Source organism: Chrysemys picta, chromosome 3 (genome assembly GCF_011386835.1).
Source record: "Chrysemys picta bellii isolate R12L10 chromosome 3, ASM1138683v2, whole genome shotgun sequence".
NCBI lineage: Eukaryota > Metazoa > Chordata > Testudines > Emydidae > Chrysemys > Chrysemys picta.
The window spans coordinates 32040904-32063146 of record NC_088793.1 but is presented as its reverse complement, the minus strand read 5'-3'; the positions used below and the strand labels follow the sequence as shown (position 1 = coordinate 32063146).

Genomic DNA, 22243 nt, shown 5'->3' with positions numbered 1-22243 from the left:
AACAATGTAGGTCAAATGACACTAAGGATCAATCGAAACTATTGCTTTTTATGGTGTTTAAAACCATTTTCAAATATGGTAATGGACCTTCCTCACAGTGTCTCTATGGCCCTCTCTAACGAATGCACAGGAAATGGTCTCCCTCATCCAGCTCTCCAACAGTGCATGCAACAGGTGTGTTCTCATAATGCCTGACTAAGTATTTCAGCTAAGTATCTCCAGAATACACAGCCCTGGAACGTGAAGATCACTATCTTTTTCTCTTTCTTTGGAAAGTTCTTACAAAAAACACTTTCAGAGTAGCCTTAACTCTGTCCCCTTTCATATATGATGGTCTTACTCACATGACCACAATTTCTCAACAACACAATATGTCATACCATCAATTTTTTCTACAAGCTTAGATACTTATGTAGCATCTTGTAGTATACAATACCACACTCTATTTGCTAGACAAACAGAGACCATGAAAGGAATGTATATAAAAAGCATATAATGAACAATACCTGCACAATGTATTACAGATTACATTTAGTACATAATAATAGCACAGGTTTTCTGCCATATATACTCCCCTAAATGCACCCCCTCATTATATTCATTGTTAACTATTTCATCCCCTGAAGTGCCCCAGAGGAAGACTAGTCTTCTGGTTGAAAAAAGTACATGATAACTGATTAAATTATTAAAATATATGCAATAGAAAGAAAACAACATATAAAAGTTATTTAGGTCTACAAACTGCATAGTATAGGCCAGTTTTAAGTATGGTAGTGTCATATTTTGGGGTGCAATACAGACCAGTGAGATGTTGCATCACTGCCTGCCTTGTAATGCCGGATATCTTAAATGCTCTGCTGCTGTGTCTCACAGCCGGACACCAACAGCCAGCATGCACTAAGTGTCCGTGGGTTAAGCAGCTCTGGTTCAGTAACTGATTTCAGCAGCCTGCCTGTTATACCCCACCCTCGTATCCAACAGCCTTGGTTACTACTAACCAAGTGACTCCAACACACTCTCAGTCCCCAATCTTCCCAAGATGGTGTGCTCTGCAATGTCCTGCTCTTTCCTGGACCATTCAGTGGAATAAGAAGGTTTGTTTTCTCCCTTAAAGAATCAATATCCAGCAGCTTGCCAAATTAACTGGAGTTAACAATGACTGCAATCCAAACACAGCACTGCATTGGTTTAGATTAAAAGTAAACAAGTTTATTAACAAAGGGAGATAGGATTTTACCTTATACCAAGTAGAAGGAATCCAAGTAGAAAGGGTTACAAACAAACGGAAGTAAAAATACACTTTCTAGTGATTAAGACTTAACACAAATACACTGTTGGTTCAAGGTAAGATTCTTACCACTCTTCCTTCCTGCAAGATGGCTGACCACCCACTTGGTCAGCATCTCCCACAAACTCCAAGGTGCTCAGTTCCTTTGTCTTATTAGGTGAAAGATAACTTGGGATTCTTTGGCGCCTGCTTTTTATAGTGCCACCGGACTCCTTGTTGTTTAAGTGTTTGCAGTACTGGTTCTTGCTATCAGATATGCTAGCCTGGACCTCTGTGGATCGGACTCCTCATTGGTTTTGAGGATACAGACTAACACGGCTACCCCTCTGATAGCAAACACTTATGCACATCCTTAGCTTTAAGCATGAGAGTGGTCCAACTGCAGTCTTAAGTGTTTGCAGGATTGTACCCTTAGTTTTTACAAGAGGGAGACTTTATGGGTAGAAGCACCAGGGGGAAAAGGGGAAAAAGACAGGCTGGGGAAGAGGTTGACAGGACAATCAAAGAAGGGAAGGGGGAGAGATTGATGGAGGGAGTTAGGAACCAAAGGACAGCGGGAAAGAGATGTGAGGTATTGAGGAACAAAATAGTAAATTGTGAGAGAGAGCACAAGAATACACAGGAAAAAAGTGGAAATAAATGATACAGTAAGAGGATGAAAGTAATGCATGAAAGGAACAAAAGAGAAATGAAAGAAGCAAAAGAAAAGGAATATAGGAATGGGGGGCCAGAAGGAGAACACTACACATGAACCCCTTTAAGTAGAGAAGGACTTGAACTGGAATATCAGTTCCAAAATTCCTTAAATCTGAATCGAGAGCAGGAATCACACACACTACTTAATCTTTGTTATGTAATGGGGTAAATCAGAACACCCCAACCAAATCATCCTGAACTTTGGGTGAGCTGGGCACCAATTCTGCTTCTGAACATTGTGTTCTGGGCTCATCTGTGCCTTCAAAGAAATGCTCTGTTTTATTTATTTTAATTACAGTACATTTTAACAGAATTTCCCTGGCAGAAAAGAAAATGGAGGTGAGTACATTTTGAACCCATGGTGAGCAAAGCAAATCTTTGGGTCCATTCTTGCCAGGGAGACAAAGACAATTTCTCGCATACACGGACACCCCAGTGTTTTCACTGTACTCATTAGCTAGTGTGAACAATTTGGTATGGGGGTTGCAGGAAAAGCAACAACAGAGGGCCAGATTCAAACTCCAGTGGAGATATGGGAACACTTCCATTGATTCCAACTGGCATTGTTTCAGGTCCATACTCTGGTGGTAATGGCATAAACTTGCCACATTCCATTTATTTTCTCTTACCTTTTAAAAATTTAAATTGCGGACACACTGTAACTTAGGTATGGGCAAGACACTGACTAAGTTTTACAAGCTAAAATAAAGTCAGCTTCTGTTCCAGCATCCTAATTGGAAATGGGTAAAAAAATCTACCTTCAAGAATAAACCTGCCAAAGATTAAGAGGATTAACTGAATAGAAATCATGTTTTTCCATCTGTGATTGACACTGGATTTTTTGCCTTTAGATATTCTCCTGTCTAATCTCTTTAAGAGGTGTATAACTACAAAAAATTCCCTGATCTTAACTTCTGCAGCACGGTTTATCACTAAATCTGCAGAGAAATGGAAAGCACTTTCCAGAGGTGGCAAGTGCATCATCTTGACCACCTCCAGATGGGTGATATTTTTTACTTAAGAGGTTTAAATTTAGTTCCAAATGTCAAGAGACAGGAAATTAAAAACAAAAAGAGAGAGTGGGGGGAATGGGAGAGAGAGAATAATGGGAACTATAGCGTTTAAACATGCCAAAGAAATTGTTTCAGGGCAAATATGAAGTTAGAGAATATATTCTAACTTCAATGCATACATATTAATTGGAGAACAGACCTCTGCTGCTATTGGAGACAAGGCTGATTATTTTGAATACTATAAATTACCTGTGTCTCCAAGATTTATTTCCAGAGGGTGTACTTTATAAATAGGTGTGAAAAGGTTAACCAGCACATTCTAGAGTCTATGTCACAGAATATAAATAGAATGCCTTATATGAATTACTTTGAGTAGCTCGTACAGCCAAATTGTAGCAGGTGTTTTGCATAAGCTACCAAGAGAAAACCCACACCATGAATGGGACCACAGGATGACGTTCTCTACTCCTGTCTAGCAATTCCCTCAAAATGACAAGGAGGCGACTCCATACGTACTCCACAAAAGCAACTTCAGAGGAACTGTTAGCCAACCTGTCCATAGTTAGTCTGATATCTGAATTATTAACAATTCTTAAAGGTATCACAATGTTTAAAAATGGGGCAGCACAGCCCACTGGGTAGGTCGCACGACTAGGACTCAAGCATAGCTGGATTCTATTCCTGGTTCTGACCCTGACTTATTGTGTAACTTTGGGAAAACCACTTCACCACTCTCTCTGCCTCTGTTTCCCCTCCCATCTGTTGTCTGTCTTATCCATTTAGCCTAATTTCTTCAGGGCAGGGGCTCTCTCTTACTATAGCAGGGGTGGGCAAACTACAGCCTGCGGGCCAGATCCGGCCCCTCAGGGCTTTGGATCCGGCCTGCGGGATTGCTCCCCATGGCCCTGCAGGCCCCGTGCTGCTCTCAGAAGTGGCTGGCACCACTTCCCTGCGGCCCCCGGGTGGGGGGGCAGAGGGCTCCGTGCATTGCCCTTGCCTCCAGGCACTGCCCCCCGCAGCTCCCATTGGCCGGGAACAGGGAACTGCGGCCAATGGGAGCTTCGGGGGAAGTACCTGGAGGTGCGGCAAGGGCAGAGCACGCGGGGCCTTCCATCTCCCCTCCCTCAGGGGTCGCAGCGCTTCCTGGAGCAGCACGGGGCCGGGGACAGGGGAGGTGTGCAGGGAGCCTGCCCTGGCCCGGGTGCGCACCGTTGCCACCCTGGAGCCTGAACCCTGCCTGCATCCTGCCCCCCAACTCCCTGCCCTAAGCCCACTGCCTACACCTCGCACCTCTCCTGCACCCCAATCCCCTTCCCTGAGCCTTCTCATACAACCCGCACCCTTCCTCTGTCCCAATCCCTTGCCCTGAGCCCCTTCCTGCACACCGCACCCCCTCCCACACCCCGTACTCCCTCCCACACCCCAACCCCCTGCCCCGGTGTGCCTACTACAGTTCTGCTGTCACTTCTACCTCTGACTTTGCTCCTGGCAGTTGTAATTGTGAGTTGAATATCAAATTTGTACACTCTGTTACAGAACCTCTTCTCCTAGCAGCATGCATGGATGACTTTCGTTAATCATGGAAGTTGTGTGAGCTTTAAGAGAACATGCCCCATATGCATACCATACAGAAGGACAAAATGTCCCTCTTGCTTTTGATAAAATTGGATTAAAATTACGTTAGGTCTACTGAAAGTAGGTCATCATTTTCATACCAGATACTAATAGTTTTTTTATATACAAAAAGCCTCCTCTATGGTTTTCATTTTGATCAGCAAGCACAGAAGTGGCTCTCAGTAGGGAGGAGAGTGAATTTCAGATGAACTTTCTGGAGGTGAGCAAGCCTGTCATCTGAATCTGGAAATCATTATTAAGCTTCGAGTCCCAGTTTAATCCAAAATCCACAGCTTTGTTGGTACTTGCACCAATTAGGGAATTAGAACGATACTGATTTGTAAAATATGTATTTCAAAAATGCCACAATGTCATTTTTGCAGTAATTGGCATAACAGGATGAAGTTCTCTTTATTCAAGCTACAGTTACTAAGCAGAAATATATACATCCAGCAATGAAACTTAAAGATTAAGTATGACATTGAAACAGTAGGTAAAGCAGCATGCAGAGCCTGACAGATACAAACTGCTTGCATAAACTCTAAACATCATTGCATGGAGTTCATGTTTCAATAGATGTGTAAACACCAGATACACATGTGCCTCGGTATTTGTTCTGTATTCATTGCTTCTCGGTGTATTTCCCAGCAAAGACAATCTGCCTAAACAGGCCTGCTTGCTTTCTCCTCAGAAAGTCAGAACAGAGAGATTGCTACAGATAGAAAAAAAAACTGTGCTGCTTTATTCTTAAGGTAAAAAGCATTACCAAAAAAAAAAAAAAAAAAGGCACATTAAAGCAATAACAAGAACCTACACACATGCTGATAAGCTTACCAGGCATATAACCACAAAGAAACCTATACGGTGGGGTTACGTTCATCAGAGCTTCTGCCAAGAACAAGCACACAGTCTTATGGGGCCTCAGTAGGTCAAGTCCTTCCAAACCTCCCCTAAAGATTGCACCCCTCAGTGGACTAGGGATCCTGTTTATTTGCTGGATCAAGAGGAAGGCCCTGAGTCAATTTAAAACCCAGATTTTTATCCAAACGTCTTTTTTTTTTTTGGTCTGTTGGTCTCTGGAGAATCCAGTTTGAACTTGTATATGCATATCTCTCTGGGAGATGGCTTCAAAGGCTGAGAGAGGAGGAAGTTTATTAGCACTCCCACTTCTTTGTTCTTCCGAAAGTGTCAGGCCTCTAAATCTCTTTGTGGATCTAGCCCAAACTCTTAATAACTTTAGTTCTTAGTGTTTTGTGAGAAAGAATTGAAATGAAGAATATATGTTCAAATTCTCTAGATTTGCTCATTTCTTTTCCAGTTTCTTGGTCTCTTGCTCAGAAAGAGAAGTATCTTAAAGAAACAAAAAAAAAACAGTTTTTAATTTATAGCATTGCAATCTTTCATTTCTGTTAATTCGTTCAACCCATCAATACCAGCTAATGACTTTCCACGTGTATTAGCCATAGTCCACTGCAAATACATTGTTTTGTTCTGTCCATACAGTGCCAGATAACAGGGAACCTATTGTCATAATCTTCATGTTTCTGTTTTAGCCACAGTAATGCTTTTTAATGGCTGCATTACCTCTTCACTGATAAATCATTCTGTTTGTGCAACTGTAACCCACACAGAAGCTAACAAGGGAAACACAAAGGAGAAGAGGATGATGGAAAAGACTGAATGGAAAATAAATGTAAAACTTCTGAGAAGGACAGGATTGCACAGGGAGTCCCAGAGCCACTGTGAAAGTGGGGGTAAAGTACCTATCTGGGTCACAGAAGCCCCCAGAGAGGTTGGCTGGGTTTCTCTGGATAGGGCTAGAGCCCATAATCCAGGTTTCATGACATATCAGAGTGGGGATCCAGACTGGCTTAGAGTAAATGACTGGAGAACAGATGAAACTGGGGCTCATTAAACTTACAGGTCCTAGATGCCATGTATAAAATGGAGAGAGTGGAAAGGAGTTGCTGGAGGTGGAGGAAATCTTAGTCTCAGTCCAGGGGCAGTACCAAGAGATTTCTTTGCTCTTGATGACCCATCTTGGGAAGCCTTCACTGAAATGCAGCTCCTGGCCTCCTCAGCATTGAGTTCATGGTAAACATCCCGGGCTTCCCTGGTAATACAGGCTGCCAGATAGATGGGCCAGACTAGTTTTTCCCAACTAGCCAATCTTGCATTCGATGAAGTGGGCTGTAGCCCACAAATAAATTTGTTAGTCTCTAAGGTGCCACAAGTACTCCTGTTCTATTTGAGGCTTTGTTTGTCATTCAGAAGATAGTATTACTTTGACATATGCTTGCTGAAGCATTCGCCCTTGGCTAACTCATCCCACTCAAATTGCATAATCTTCTCAAAGAATGAGTGGAAGGGAGAGAGGCACCATTTCTTACTCTAAACTTTCATTGTCTTGTCTTATGTTCTTCTTATGTTTTGTTTCATGACTGGCAGCCTCTGTATCTTCCATTCCTTGCCATAGTGGGACCCTGAGGAGGAGTCAGCACACCTCTTCCTCAACTTAATTACATGAGGCAACCGTAGATTATCAGTTTTCAGTCTTGTCCTATGTATTGTACATACTCCAAACAGGAAAAAATTGGGGTTAAATCCAAGATAAAAACATAACAAAGTTGGGGAGTTGCAAAGGTAGCTTGAGCTGCCATGTCATCAGAGTGGGAGGAAAATCCCTGCTTCCTTCCCCATGACTATAAACACTGAATGGATGACTTTAGGGGTAGTGGGACAATGCCAGGGATTAGAGGGAGAACAGATATGGCATTCTGAGACACAGTTCAACAGAGAGAGTTACCTATTCTCTTCTCAAGTTGCGTCTTTCTAAGACAGTTGGGAAATGGGCAGAGGGATTCTGCCCTTCAAGGCCTATCTGTGAGCTCCATGTTTCTGGCACCAGAAGTTCTTCCAGCCATATGAAGCATAGTTCTACAGTGAGGAACAAGTCTCCTGTCAGGGAAGAAGCTGTTGGTTCTCTCAAGAAATCTCCAGTGCAGGCCTTCCAGTGCAGTTTACAATGGTGGGGCGGGGGGGGGGGGGGGGGGAGGAGGACCGGAGTGGAGGGGGACGAGATGACCGCAGTTCACACAAAGAAGAGCTACAGTTAAATTATGCCCTCAAAATGAATGAAGGAATGAGGGCTTGCAGAAGAGTCAGTCTCCAGGCAACCTAATGAGCACAGCTGGCCTGGGAATCAAGAGAGCTGGGCTCTATTCCTTATTCGAATGCAGACTTACTGTGTGGTTTTGGGCTGACATTTAACTTGATTTTCTTACAGTGGGGACTTGAATCTATATTTAAATTCCTGAGTAAGTGGTCTGATTTTCAAAGGTGCTGAGCGCTCATAAGTGTCAATAGAGTCAATGGGAGCTGCAGGAGCTCAGAACCTCTGAAAATCAGACCATTTATTTGGTACCTAAATTCAGACTTTGGTGCCTATTTTAGGCACTGGAGTTTGGCCTTCATCTTTTTGCCTCAGTTTCCTTGTCTTTAAAATGGAGTAGTAATACTTCCTTATCTCGCATGAGTAAATTCTTTAATGTTTGTGAAGCAATAAGACACTTCAGGTACAGTAATGAGTGCCATACAAGTGCCTAGAAATAAATCAAAATAAATTAATAAGGCTTATCAGGATCAAAGTGAAAGCTGAACCTTTGTGCAGTTTAAAAGCAGAATTCTGTCAAAAACAATGTAAAAGAATTTGCACTTCAAAACTTTAATCCACAGTCCGTGCCCTGAGAGTGTAACCTCTGTGTTTCACTAGACTTATTTTCAATTGCTGCAAGAGGCTCTGTATTCAATTTCTTTCAGATAAGAACAATATAGTACACGTCAAGATCAATTGTGCTGTGTTTATTTGGGAAGACACTATGCTCCAATCTATGTAGCTCTGCAGTCTCTCTCCAACCATATTTCTAAAGAAGTCTTACTTCAGAGAGTATCTATATTATATTTTAGGATTACAGGCCCAGAGGGCAGCATTCCATCAATACAAAATGCCATCAAATCACTCTGGGTAAAAGCTTTTGCTGGCTTTTCTGACATCTAATTTTTTCTTACCAAATGAACAGCAATCACATACAAGTTTTAACTGAATACGTTTTCAGGAGGTGCTACTCTTCACTCATGACCACAGTATTTCTTTTGTTTTAAAAGGCCAGTCCTTGTACTGTGAAGTCCAATTTACTCACGATAAAACTTGTGAGCTAGTTACATGAACCAGATCCTCAATGGTGGACTCCATTTCAGTCAATGGAGAAGCACTGCTTCACGCAGCCTGGGGAGCGGTCCTAAAAACTTGAGAGCTTCAAACTGTGCACACTTAACAACCACTACATGCACTAGCAATTGAAGCTTCAATATGTGAAACAGCGAATGACTACGAAGACACTACAGTGAATTACTGTAACTGTCACCTGCACCCCCATCGTCACCTTGCATCTCTGTAGTTCTTCTCCCCTTGTGTGTGACCCATATCCCTTTGGTGACACACATCAATAGGAGAGCACATCTTTGTCGGTGCCTGTTGACGACAAGTGAAATACAGGCCCACTAAAGTAAGTGGGAGATTTGCCACTGATTGCGATGTGGCCCAGATTTCACCCTGAGACCTCTGGTTGGGATTGAGGCTCCAGAAACACCTTACTATTCAGCACCACTCCCTTGAGATTGAGGAATTCTCATCTCTTTGGGGCCAGGTGTGTGAAATTACCCCTTCAACAGTAGTTTTTATTTTTAAAAAGATTAAAAGAAGAGAGAAGATTATAGTAAAACAAAATGGCTTACAAAAACTAACCAAAAAACCCCTCATCTGAACACTTTGCAAAGCCCTGAGCGGTATGCTTCCCTTTGATTAGATATTCAGGGAACAGAAAAATCTTACATCTCTTCAAATCAGTCCCTTCAGACCATCTGCAGATAGGCTGATGCAGCCTTTCCCTTCTGTGTCTCAAAGATCCTTTCCCATCTCCTCCAGACCTGCTTATCAAGTTCCTTGATCAAAGTCAGCTCTCAAGTGAGGGGGTGTCAAGGCTGAATCACAACTCTGTCACTCTGAGTGCAAAAGGTGGGGGCCCGCAAGGATTTTAAAAATTAATACTTGCCACTCCAGGCTTTTATTAAACTCCCCAAGGTTACAGCTTTTCTCTGACCTTGCCTTGGTAAACGCTGCCACCACCCAAATGCAACAAAACCCACTTTGAACCCAGGAAGGAGCACTTGGAAATTCCTCCCTGTGGCTTGTCCCTCAAGCCCTTTCACCTCCACTCCCCCCAGGGAAGAGCTGAAACAGGAAACAAAGGAAATTAGTTGTGGCTACCAGCTAATCAAACAACATGCACAAACCTCTTAGGACACCAAAAATCCAACCCTGTTCTTAAAAAAGGTAAATTTTATTAAAAACAAAAAGAAAGAAAATACATCTAGAACTTAGGCTTTTGCTAGATTTTAAAAGAGCAATTCCAAAAATCAAGCATCCAAAATAGCTTTCTTAGGGGTTCAGCTTAAAGGTTACAAGCAACAAAAGCATCTGGTGTTAGCACAGAGGAGTCTGCAAGCCAATAAGAAATAAAAGAAATAACCCTAATCGCCTCTAGTTAATATTCTGATGTAGTTACACATTGGAGTTCAGATAAGTAGTTCTAGGCATGATCTGATGACTTGTAATCATACCTGGTTTAGCTGCTTATGAGAGCCCAGAGTGAACAGACCAAGGGAAAGTTTCTTTCCCAATTTTAAAAAGTTCTACCTTCCCATTGGCTCTTTTGGTCAGGTGCCCACTTTTTTTCCCCCTTTACCTGAGAGACTTTTAAACCCTTTACAGGTAAAGCAAGTAAAGAACAGCTATCAGGAGGGATTTTACAGCTAACTGGCTGGGTGTCCATCAAAGGGAGCTCCCCCCACCCACACACACACACACTTTATTTATTACAGGGGGAAGCGAAGATACATCAGCATGGCTACAACACAGTGTTTGGTCAGTTGCAGGAGGAAATGCAAAAATTGCATGAGGATGGGGATGATTGTCCTCGTTATTCTGATAACAGCCACACTACCCATCTTCCTGGTTCCAACTACTGTATTTCACATATGTAATTCAATGACTTAGCGATGTTCACCAGTCAAGGTCAATGAATTCTGATTTGCATTTTCATGTTCTTGGCTACAGGTATTAGACCATGCCTTCACTCTGGCTGAATTCAGTTTGTATAGTGCCCTCTCAAATAGACAGAATGGATTTTCCTAATTATAAATCCCTCTTGCCCACCTTCTCTTGCTTTGAAATATAAATTACTGACAGAACCCAGACCCTCTGTCACAATAACCATGATGTTTTCTGCACTCTGTGTCATAAATTTAATACGCACTTTTAGTTCTCTACTCAGGTCCTAAGGCATTTTTCAGGTGTCTGTCTAACTGCAATCCTGACAGTGATACATTTATGGGAGAAAACTCCTAAGTCTGTGCCCGTTTGGCTGAGACCCCAAGGGAGTTAGATTCCAGACATCCCCCCTCCCCTACCTCTCCTTAAAAGAGGAAGGGATTTTCCCTTCAGCATGGTCTGTGTGAAATTCCCCAATCAACAGGCTAATTAAAAGGGAGATTATGAAGAACAGAGAGAAGAAAAGGTCAGATTAAACAAAAGAAATGGTCTGCATAATAACATATCTAGTCAGACAATTTGGCCATTGAGTTATCCAGTTCACTTTTGGTTTAGTTGCAGTTCAGTAACAGATATACCTTGTGTTTCACACAACGAATGAATTTGGTTTATAGAATAATTGTCAAATTAATTTAGGTTTGTTTGTTTACTTCTATTGAATCATTCATCTGAGAATCTCAAAGCACTTTATAACCATTAATGATATTATATTATTAGGAATCATTTACTTCAGTGTATCAATTTAAATCTAGTAATTAAAAAAATTGAATTAAGCAGTTTCAGGTATTTACACCTGCCTTCAAATCCCCTACCAATTTTTGTGGGTTCACAACCATATTTTCCTATCTTTTAAAAGGCTTTCTTGCCCGTTGCTGTGTAAAACGAAAACAACAAAAAACCCCACGTGTACAATGGGGGGAAATGATTCGCCCACTTAAATTGTGAGTTCCTTGGCCAGGACCCATACTGTCTGTGTGTGTATGTACAGTACTTAACACAATGGGAGCCCCGATCCCTGATTGGGATACATAGATTCTAAGGCCAGAAGGGACCATTGTGAAAATTTCTAGACTCTACTGCAATGCAAATAATTAATAGCACTACTTTGGACCATTTAGACTCTGTTTCACTGTGTCTTATGTATAAAATATATGATGTAAACAGGAGAAGCAGATTACAGTGAAACTTATTGCATACAGGCTCCTTGCAAACCCACAGTGTAAATAAAGTGGAGAAAAATATTTTGCCTCTGATCCCGTTCAGTTATGGTAATCTTGGTTGTTACAGTGGCTGGTAAAACAATTTTCACATGACAGTGTGATTTTTTTTTTTAATTGATGATCCTTACATTGTGTTTCTTGATTAAATTTTAATTTCCTGCCCCCACTCTGACTCATGCCAAACATCATCACAGGCAGTCAGGCTGTCTCCTGACAGAATTATGGTTGTTCCAGTGGGACTTGGCTGAGGTGGAAGAATGAGGTAGTATTTACACTTGTACTCTTGTTGTTAAACATTCCTTTACAAGAGAGCTTGTTAACAACTGGCCTATCAAAGAGCAATCTGCTACAATAAAGACATTAGAGAACATTAGATGCCCATAATGTTTTTATGATATTAGACAACAGACCTGTGCTGCCTAGAACTTCAAGAAATAATCAGTATCAAGTGAAAGTAAGAGCAAACGTAGGCAGATTTCACTATTATTAAGGGCTCAGCTGTAGTTTTGCCATGAGTGCTGTTTGAACTGTGCCTAAACCAGAATGGAAGGCAAGCTGTGACTCTGAGACGTCTATACCTGGTGCAGCATTCTCTCCCTGGCCTATTGGCATTACTATGCCAGCCAGGGTGTTAAAGGGCAGAAGCAAGGCTTCACCCACTTTCCACCCCATCCTGCTCACTCACACCAGAGGCTCTAGTTCCACCTCTCCTCTGGAAAGGTTCAGATTGTGGTTTTTAACATTCCTGTCCTGCCCCCAGGTATGAGTGTTTTCAGACTTGGAGGTTTGGTGACAGCTATTTTAAAGATTCACTTGCATTTTCAATATTCAGCTCTGGGTTCAGATTCTGAACAGCCAGGATGTGTGGTCTGCATTTAAGAGCATCCTCCCTCTCCAGTCTCATCTTTTGCCTCTACCTAGGATAAGCACAGTTATTGTGGCTCAGCAGGCTTTACTTTGAGCCTCTGCCTGCCATCATTTTCTGTTGTAAACATCTTTCATTTGCCAGCACTCACCATGCTATACACAGGCTGGGCAAGAAAGGTGGAGCATGTGCATTCCCACAGCTGCCATCCCTAAGTGGATGTCAGCAGCAGCTGTTCAGCCTTTCCCACTTTTGATCTGAGTGAAAGAACATGATCCTCATCTCTGGTTCAAGCTACCTCCCCCATCGAGGGTCTGTGGAACTGCCCATAGCACACACATTGAAGGGAAGAATCAAGAAGCCCCAATTCCCAGAGCAAAGACTTGAGGGTGACTCCGAGGGGCAGGTCCAGAGGCAACTGGTCAGTACTCAGCAATAGGCCTCAGACATGTTCTGCTCTTGTGCTGGCTGCCCTGGACTCCTGAGCTGACAACGAGCTTGTCATCTGACCAGGAACGTGCCACAGGCCCAGACAATTATATGGATTTGAAGTGAGGAACTAATGGTTCATTTGTATATTTTAGGAAACAGTTCTGATTTTTAAAAGGTTTTCTGAACAATTTCTGTCTCTAATCAAAACCTGAATGGTGCCTTTATTAGCAAATGATACCAGGGATAGGCAGGCTGGGACACAGGCCAGGATACCATGATACAAACACATGCTTCCTCCCCAGTACATGCCAACCCTCCTTCCTCTGTTTCAGACCACACCCCAAGTGCAGACAAACATCTATGGTCCTCCTATGCCCCAGTAACAAGGGAGGCAGGCAAGTGCTCACCATCTCCCTCCTCGTTCCACTCCACACTAAGGCGGGAGTAACTGCCTCAACATTAGATTCATTTGAGCCTAACTGCCAGTGGCGAACTTCCAGCTGCCTTCCTTTCTGAGGAAAGAGGAGAAGCCTATTTGGTAGGTGGCCTGTATTTTAGCCTGGCAAAACATTCAGCCCTTACGTTTTTTCCCCATGAATATTTGTATGAGGGTGGGACTTTTGTTCAATGGATGCACAAGTCCAGCAAACACGCATATGACTGCATGCTTGTAAAGGTTCCATCTGAATTATATATATGGATGTCTCGAATAGAAGCATTTTCAAAAGCACCTACGTGACTTAGGAGCCTAAATTCCATTTTCAAAATTAACTATAGTGTACATACATATGACCACTCCCCTTGAGTGATTATATCACTTGCGAATGAAGTTAAGGGGAGTGGTCATATGTATGTACACTATAGTCTGCTGCTCTGCAAACTGCTTAAACACCCTCATCAATGACTTTTTTGCATGAGATCTAAAATTTTGGAAGCTATGTATATATCCAACCCTTACCTATCTTTCCTTTTCTCTAGGTCCTCTTTCCTTTTAATCCCTCATCTGTCCTGTTTATTCACTTGCTTATTTCTTTTAGTCACCGGTCTCATTTTCATATCTTTTCTAGATCGATTTAAATATCATTATACTTGTTTAAGACATTTGTTCATACAACATACTGCATTATATCCCCTCTCCCCCGTACTATTGATTACATTCAGCTCAGTCACCGTTGCTTACTGCCCCCAAGGTTGGACTCCTAGGGACAAGCAGCAGGCTGTTCTGAGAAGATGGAAGCCCCTCACTTGTTGGAACTCACTTTCTCCTTGCAATCCACAACAGCCAGACGTTAGGATGCAATGCAAGACACACCTGTTTAATCTGGCCTTCTAAGTGGCATAGTATTTGCTGTTGCTGGGAAAGGATGAGCAGATTGTTTTTGCTGGACATATTGACTCCATTAGTGTTTGCTATTGTTTTAATTTTTGCAGAATGTGTTCAGGTATATTACATGGGGTACATAACAATTAATGCATACATTTTATAAAAATTATATCTGAAACTATATTAAGTTATATTTGAAAGAATCCAATCGTTCATTATTTACAGATAGCAATGAGGAGCACTCCATGCTTAGCTGTCCTATGTACCTTTGTCATAGACTTTAAGGCCAGAAGGGACCATCGTGATCATCTAATCCAGCACATTGCGGGCCACAGGACCTCACCCACCTACTCCTGTAATAGACCCATAACCTCTAGCTGAGTTACTGAAGTCCTCAAATCATGTTTTAAAGACTTCAAGTTACAGAGAATTCACCATTTATACTAGTTCAAACCTGCTTTCCTAAATACATACGTCTTCTCTTCCACAGAGCCAGCATCATGATGCTTGCTAAGACAAATATATCTTCCTTTCCAAGCAACACAATGTAAGGACATCAGTAATGCTTGCCAGGCCTGAGAATTTATTGAGCTTTTAAGGGAGAGCATTTATTTCAGTTTTTATCTGCAGGGAGGATAACTGCTTTTTTCATGCAGCTGATCAGTGGCCACAAAGATGAGCACATAATTTACAGCATGTTGATGCAGAATGGACCCTTGTGAATCTAACCATGCTCTAGCAAACAATGGACTGCAACCAGTCTCTGACAAATTGCCCCTCACTCTGCCAGCCCTGATCACAATTAAAGGCAAGGATTATGCATGAGGGGCAGCTTAATACTATGTTCATCCATTATCTTGAAGCCTTATAAAGCAAAAACCTGAGTCTCTAATCAGTATGATCCCTGCATCCATACGTTAACCTATTAAATGAAGATAGGTAACATACCACTCGACAAGTGAAATTTTCAGTAAGGACTTTTGTTTTCCCTTTTAGATTGCTGAAATATTAGCGATGGTTGGAAATAGGGTAAGATGTCCATGGGTAGCTGTCTCTTGAGACTGGCGTTCCAATCCATTGACGGGAAATGTTAATTTAAATCATTCCAGCCAAACAGATTTCGAGACAGTATAAATTAAATCATACTTAAAATCCAAAGACATCTTGTCTGTTGGACCATCACTTTGTGATTTTTGGCAAAGTGAATGGCATATTTATATAATGACCTCAAAAAGCCAAAACACCAATCAATTTTGGAATACCATTTGAAAAAAGTGTGACACCTAACTGCCACTTTAGATGCCTATGTCCAAAACATATAACCTCAATCTCAGCTGCCATTTAACACTGTAGGCACCTAAAGCCCCTAGGCAACTAAGACTCCACTGGTAAAGTCCCCTTGGCACCTACATATCTGTTGGTGGGCATATACACAGCCACCTCAGTCCTGAAATATTTAATAGTCATTGGGCCAGAGAAAAAGTGGGTGACTATATTGCCCAGTTATTAGGGCAGTTAGCTGGGATGTTAAACACCCAAATTCAACACCTGGGTCCACTGATTACACAGTGACTTAGACAAAGCAGAAGACTTTCAGCAAGAGAGTTTGAGACACAGCCCAGGGGTTAGGGTCCTTACCTGAGAAGTAGCAGACCTACTTCAAATCCCTGCTCCACATCAGGCAGAGGGGCAATTTGAACCCAGGTCTTCCTACATTCTGGGTGAGTGCCCTAACCAGAAACAGGTGGCAGCAGCCCCTCCTCTTTGTTCGTTTGTTTTTGCAAGGTGAGGCTTAAGTGCCTAACACCAGGAGAGGTTTATAGCTGCAATTCCTGAACACAGGCCTTCTTCAGACCCAGATTTAGGCACTTACCTTTCTTTGAGAGGTGGGGCTCAGGCACACACATTTTCTATTGGCTATTTTAGATAGCTCCCTGCTCAGCTTGCAGGCTTTTGTGGATCTCATTCTTAGGGGCTACATTCTCCCTAGGCATTGTACGGGCTGCCTAACCCAGGGCTGTGGATTCCACTAGGCAGCAGGGTAACTAAACATTAGGCTTGGCAATGCTGATTTTAAGTCCCCTTTCAGATCTAGCCTTTAGGAACCTAAGTCCTCTTGACTTTGAATGATCTTTGCAGGATTGGGACCTTAGATTGTAAGCTTTTTGGACCAGGAGCAAAGTGCTATTAATTTGTGCTGGCAGGCATCTAGCACACTTTTTGGTGCTGAGAAATTATATTCAAAATAATAATTAGCAATGATTCATGTTTCAGTACTAAATGATTACATTTGCTATGGAAATGCTATCCAGTTAAAAGAATTGGTTTCTGTTCAAATGAAGTCTGAATTGCTCTGTCTTTTTTGGAACCACATCCCAGAAGCACTACCCATTGTAAAGGTTACTCAGCAGGGTAGACTGCATTTTTATTCCAAATGAATATAACGAGAGAGAGCAAGAGAAATGGCCACGTCAGACACAATGTGGCATTTGTCACTGCCTACATGGGATTAAGCAAGCAATCTTCTGATGAAAGACTGATATTACCGGATTATTTATGAGGGATATTTGATATCTGGAGTAATATTCTTGATAAAAATGCAGACCATTGTTGTTATATAAGGATGTCTAGTGAGTGAGCCAAAGAATTATTTGTTTTTCAATTTTGCTATTTATAAAATCTCTGCTATAATTAAGATCAATTAGCTTCAAGGGAGTTTTAACTAAGTAAGGGCTGCAGAATTTGGCTCTTGGTTCCTAACAAAGTAAGTTTAAAGCACAAGACAGAACTACACCACTCCAGAGGAAGGATTGCGCTATACACCTCTATGGGGTGCACCATATTCTCCCTCCCTCCCCACAATGCACTGCTTCTGCTCCACAGGCCAGTGTTTAGAAAGCAAAGACAAGGCCTTTCTCACTCCCCACCCCAATTTGGATGCTCTGCACCCTAGTGAATAGTCAGAGAGCAGTCCCTGTGCAATTGCACCTCTGCCTAGCCCACAGACACGGGGATTATTTTTGGTCCTAATCAGTGCACTCTCCCAAATGGCAATCCAAACTATAAAGTCATATTTGTCTGAGTGATTTTCTTTTTGACTGAATTTCATGCTAATGGAAAGCATTGGCTCAACAGCCCTGGAGACTGATGTCCTCTGATTTCCTGAGAACAGACACATAAGTGGTAAATGCATTGCCCTACTAATGTTCCTCAGCCCTGACCTCAGGGCCTGCTTTAGGCATAAGTGGTGCACTAGCAGAGCCTTCAGGTTCATTCAATATATACAATCTCAGGAACTATTTTCATCTCCCCTTTGGGAGAATACTTATTAATATAACCCTCCAAGCCTGTTCATAGATTTTAAGGTTAAAGGAACCATTAACCATTTCACCAGTAATTCCTCCATCTAGTTTAATAAATTGTGATTAAACTAGAACATGTGTTTTAGAAAGACATTCAATTGTGGTTTATAAACTCCAGTGATGGAGAATGTACCATATCTTTTGCTAATCTCATTTCAATGGTAAATTACCATCACTATTAAACATTTGTGTTCTATTTCCTGTATGAATTTTGCTGACTTCAACTTCCTGGGGCAGAGTTTTGGAGCAGGGTGAGGTTAGTGAGGGACCATGAGGGTAAGAGGAAAGTGGAGGACAAGGGATTTAGACATTTCGACTAGGCGCGCCGCGGCAGCCACAGCGTGCAGGCAGGGGGGCAAGCCTTGGGCAACAGGGTTTAAAGTGGCAGAGAAATAAGCCACTGAGCGGTTCTTGTCTCCGTGCATCTGAGTGAGAACTTTAAGTGCACACCCAGATTGTTTGTGGCAGAAAAGGGTAAAAGGCTTAGAATAGTTAGGCAGCCCTAAAGAGGGGGCAGAAGCCAAACCCTGTTTGAGGGAAACAAAGCCAAAGTTGGCCTCAGGGGGCCACGGCATGGGGTCAGGCACAGAGAATCGAGTGAGTTTCTGGAGAGGTTTTGCAAGCGAGACATATTGGGGAATTTATTGCCTGCAAAATCCAGCCATGCCCAAAAACTTTTGAAAGCTAAGGATAGCTTGGACACGGGCAGGAGAAAGTGTACGGGAAGCCTGGGAGAGGAGAAAGCCAAGGTACGTGACAGAGGCTTGACAGAGCTGTAGCTTAGAGCAAGAAGCCTTGTGACCCTTGTTTGCTAGGGCAGTAAGGAGAACTAAAGAATTAGTTTCTGAGGCAGACAACAAAGGGGAACAGAGGAGTAGATTATTTACATATTGGACTAGTGTGGACCCGGACCAGAAAACAAGGTCAGCGAGGTCTCGGGCTAATGCTTGGGAAAAGTAAGATGGGCTTTTAGTATACCCCTGAGGGCGCGTGGTCCATGTGTACTGTTGCCCCTTGTAAGAAAAGGCAAAAAGATACTGGGAGTCAGGGTGAACCGGGACAGAAAAGAAAGCAGAGCACAAATTAAAAACAGTAAAATGAGTTGCACCCGGTGGGATAGAAGCCAGAATTGTTACGGGGTTAGGGACAACAGGAAAGGGAGAGAAAGATTATTGATAGTAAAACACATTTACCCGTGGGAGTGAGAGGTAGTAAAGGAGCTAAAATTTCCTGAGGTTCCCCGGCGTTCCGTTATTGCTGTGGGACAAAGTAAGACTGGGGACTGTCGGGCTGTGCCGACAGGGGGTCTAGCTGGTCGTTTACAGAGCTATTAGGCCGGTGCGGACACTTGTTTTTTCAATGTCCGGGCTGCTTACAGTAATTACAAACATTTTAAAAACCCGAAAATTCAGTTTTATGGCCCCTGCTGCCCCTCCCGCAACCACGTCCCTGTCCCCGATACTGTTTGCCCTGCCCTGGGCCATTAACTTTTGGGAGGATTGTTTCTTCTTTCCTTTTAGAGTGCGGTGGCAGTGCTCTGCCACTACTTGCAATTTGTCATGGTTTTGGTCTTTCACCCAACACTTATTTGCTTTAGCATATTGCCAATAGCAGGTAGGAGGCCATTAACTAACGCCTGAGCCAGGGCACCCTGTCCATTTTCACCCGGCTGCTGTATACCAGAATGTTGCAGAAAAACATCAATCACATCAGTCAGCTGGGTGCGATAGTTGCCCAGGCTTTTTTTCCTGTCGCTGTTTACAGCAATGTATGGCTGTTCAGTTGGTTTTAGGAGTCCATACTTGAGGGATGGCCTTATGTAGGTTTTTAGCTCGGTTTTTACTTTCTTTCTTTTTTTTTTTTTTTTCGGTATTCAGCGTCAGGACCAGGGTCTGGCAAAGTAGAGTGTCGCTCACTGACGGGCCAATTGGCTGCTGTGACCCATTTGTTATGCTCGCTAGGGGTTACAAGTAGCTTGCACAGGTCTGCCTCAGAGGGTTCATAGGTGTTGCACACTAACAAAAATTTCTCTGCAAATTTAGTAGGATTTTCCAGGGGCTTTGGAAAGCCTTTTACAACTGAATGGAGCGCTGTACGAGTCCAGGGTTTATAGCTTCAAGTGGGACCCTTTTGTTGGCCCCCAGTATGCAAGATTCGGAGGGAAGCCTGGATAGTTTTAGAGCCAATCAGTATTCAGGCTATTTTTGCATGTATGGGGGAAAGCAAAGGAGTCAGGCAGACTGGAGGGTTTTGGGGGAATGGGTTTTTTTTTTCTTTATGGGTTGGAGCGGTACCAGAGGAATGGGTCTGGGCAGTATTGGATGATTCGGACTGATTTGAACTGGAGACCCCTGGGAGTTGTTTCTGAACTGGGGAGGTTGGTGACCATCTATTGATCCGACGCAAGGCTGCCAAGCCAATTAATGCATCTTCCTTATCGTCGTTCCCAGAATTTAACAAGGGGCTTTTTTTTGTTCTTTTTTATAATGAGATGGGAGTATGAAGGGGGTTGGGATCGATCCAAGTTTTCTCAGAGAACGGGGTAAAGGGGAGCGTTCAGTCTGGTGGTGGAAGAGGAGGTTTTCAATAAAGCTTTTAACTTATTATTTGAATTTTAGAGAGAGTCAAGTTTTGATTCTGTTTACCTGTGATTTGCATCTTCCCACCACTGCATGAAACAATTAATCTCTCCTTTAGCCAATTTAGTTTTAGCTTGGACGAGTTTGTCTTTTAAGACGTTCACTTGGTCTTTGTTCCAAGATTCTAACAGTGACCTCTGAGTTTTGGGATTCCCCTGAGTTAGCCTAGACCATTTTTTCAGAAAATTACAGAAGTCCGTACCCTTCCTAAAATGCATAAAATGAGCTGGTGTTCCTTTAGGGAACTGTCCCGACTTAGACGTCTGGTTACCCATACAGGAGGACTTTACACACCAATCACACAAGAATGAAATTCGGGTTTGTCAGAGCGATGCCCGGTGCAACACACAAAAGGAGCCCACAGGCTACTGCCTCAATCACCCTTGCTTTCACACCAAGGGTTTTACCCAAGGTGTGGTGCGGCTGCGATTGTGCAGATTTCATTCACTCAGACCGCGGGGACAGGAACCCTTTGGTCGACCGATCCCAGATGGAGACGGCACCCAGACTCAAACACTTCCACAGGGAGGACGGATAGACACAGAGACAGGACAGTCCTCAGTCCGGACAAAACACAGAAATAATTACCTGACCAGATTCCTGATGTCAGATCCCGAGATCCCTACCAGAACAGAGTGGGAACCAACAGGTTCAATGGCAAAGACTTTACTGTGGTCGTGCGCCCTTCCGTTCCGGCGGAGGACCGCTCGGGCCAAATGCCCAGGTGCCGGCTGCCACGGTCATTCTACAAAAACGGTCAGGAATCACACGGCCCCAGTGAAGACAGTTGCCATCTCAGTGGGACCTCCAAATTGTTAAAGTCAGACTCAGGACTCACAATTTGTCAGACCACTCTGTTTATTAGCAAAGTGCTCTGCTAATACACCCAGATAATGTGAGCACCATACAAGACTCAAACTATCTTATTTATACAGATAAAAGGGCACAGACTTAACAAGATAACAAAAGGAAGCAGAACTGATAAGTTTACCTGGGGCTTAGACATACATATCTTATTTTCTTACTATTACTGATCTCCTGTTAATGTCCCACCATTAGCTTAAGTGGACCCATTGTTTCATACCTTAATGTTTTTCTTTCTGACAATATATTTTAACATTTCTTATTCCTGCTTAAAGGAACATACAGCATTTCTTTAATCCATTCTATTTTAACAATATAATTTATTCTACTTTCACAGTAGTAATGGGGAAAGAGTAATTTTTCAGCAGAGGAAGAGTCTGCATGGATTCCAACTGAAGATTCCTACAAGCAAGTGGAGGAAAGATGCTGTTTTAGATTTAGCCGACTGTGTAGATTTGGTGATTAAAGACTCTAACTGAGACTTAGGTGAACAAAACCTAAGCTTTTGGGAACTTTCAGTTTCTTCTCATTGTATTTCTGTGGGGACTGAAGTGTTCAGATTTTAATTTGTTTTCTTTATTTATGTTTATGTATAACTGTGAAGGTAATGTCTGTGGATTATAAAATAGCCACGTCATGTTTTAAAAAATAGATTATTTGTTTCTTTATCATAAGATTTTTATAAAGTTATTTAATTAAATTTCTTTCTTTAGTTCCTGTGCAATCCTTGCTGAAAATCCTTCAAGACCAAACTCGG

At 42.5% G+C, this 22243-nt stretch overlaps 1 long non-coding RNA gene across 1 annotated transcript; it reads right to left on the bottom strand.

Moving 5' to 3' along the window:
* Nucleotides 1-4985: 4985 nt before the first annotated feature.
* On the bottom strand, nucleotides 4986-16310 carry LOC135982194 (uncharacterized). Its single transcript, XR_010599434.1, has 2 exons — nucleotides 16260-16310; nucleotides 4986-5961 (listed from the first exon to the last, which is right to left on the bottom strand). It is a non-coding gene; the product is annotated as an uncharacterized LOC135982194 (long non-coding RNA).
* Between the last annotated feature and the right edge of the window lie 5933 nt (nucleotides 16311-22243).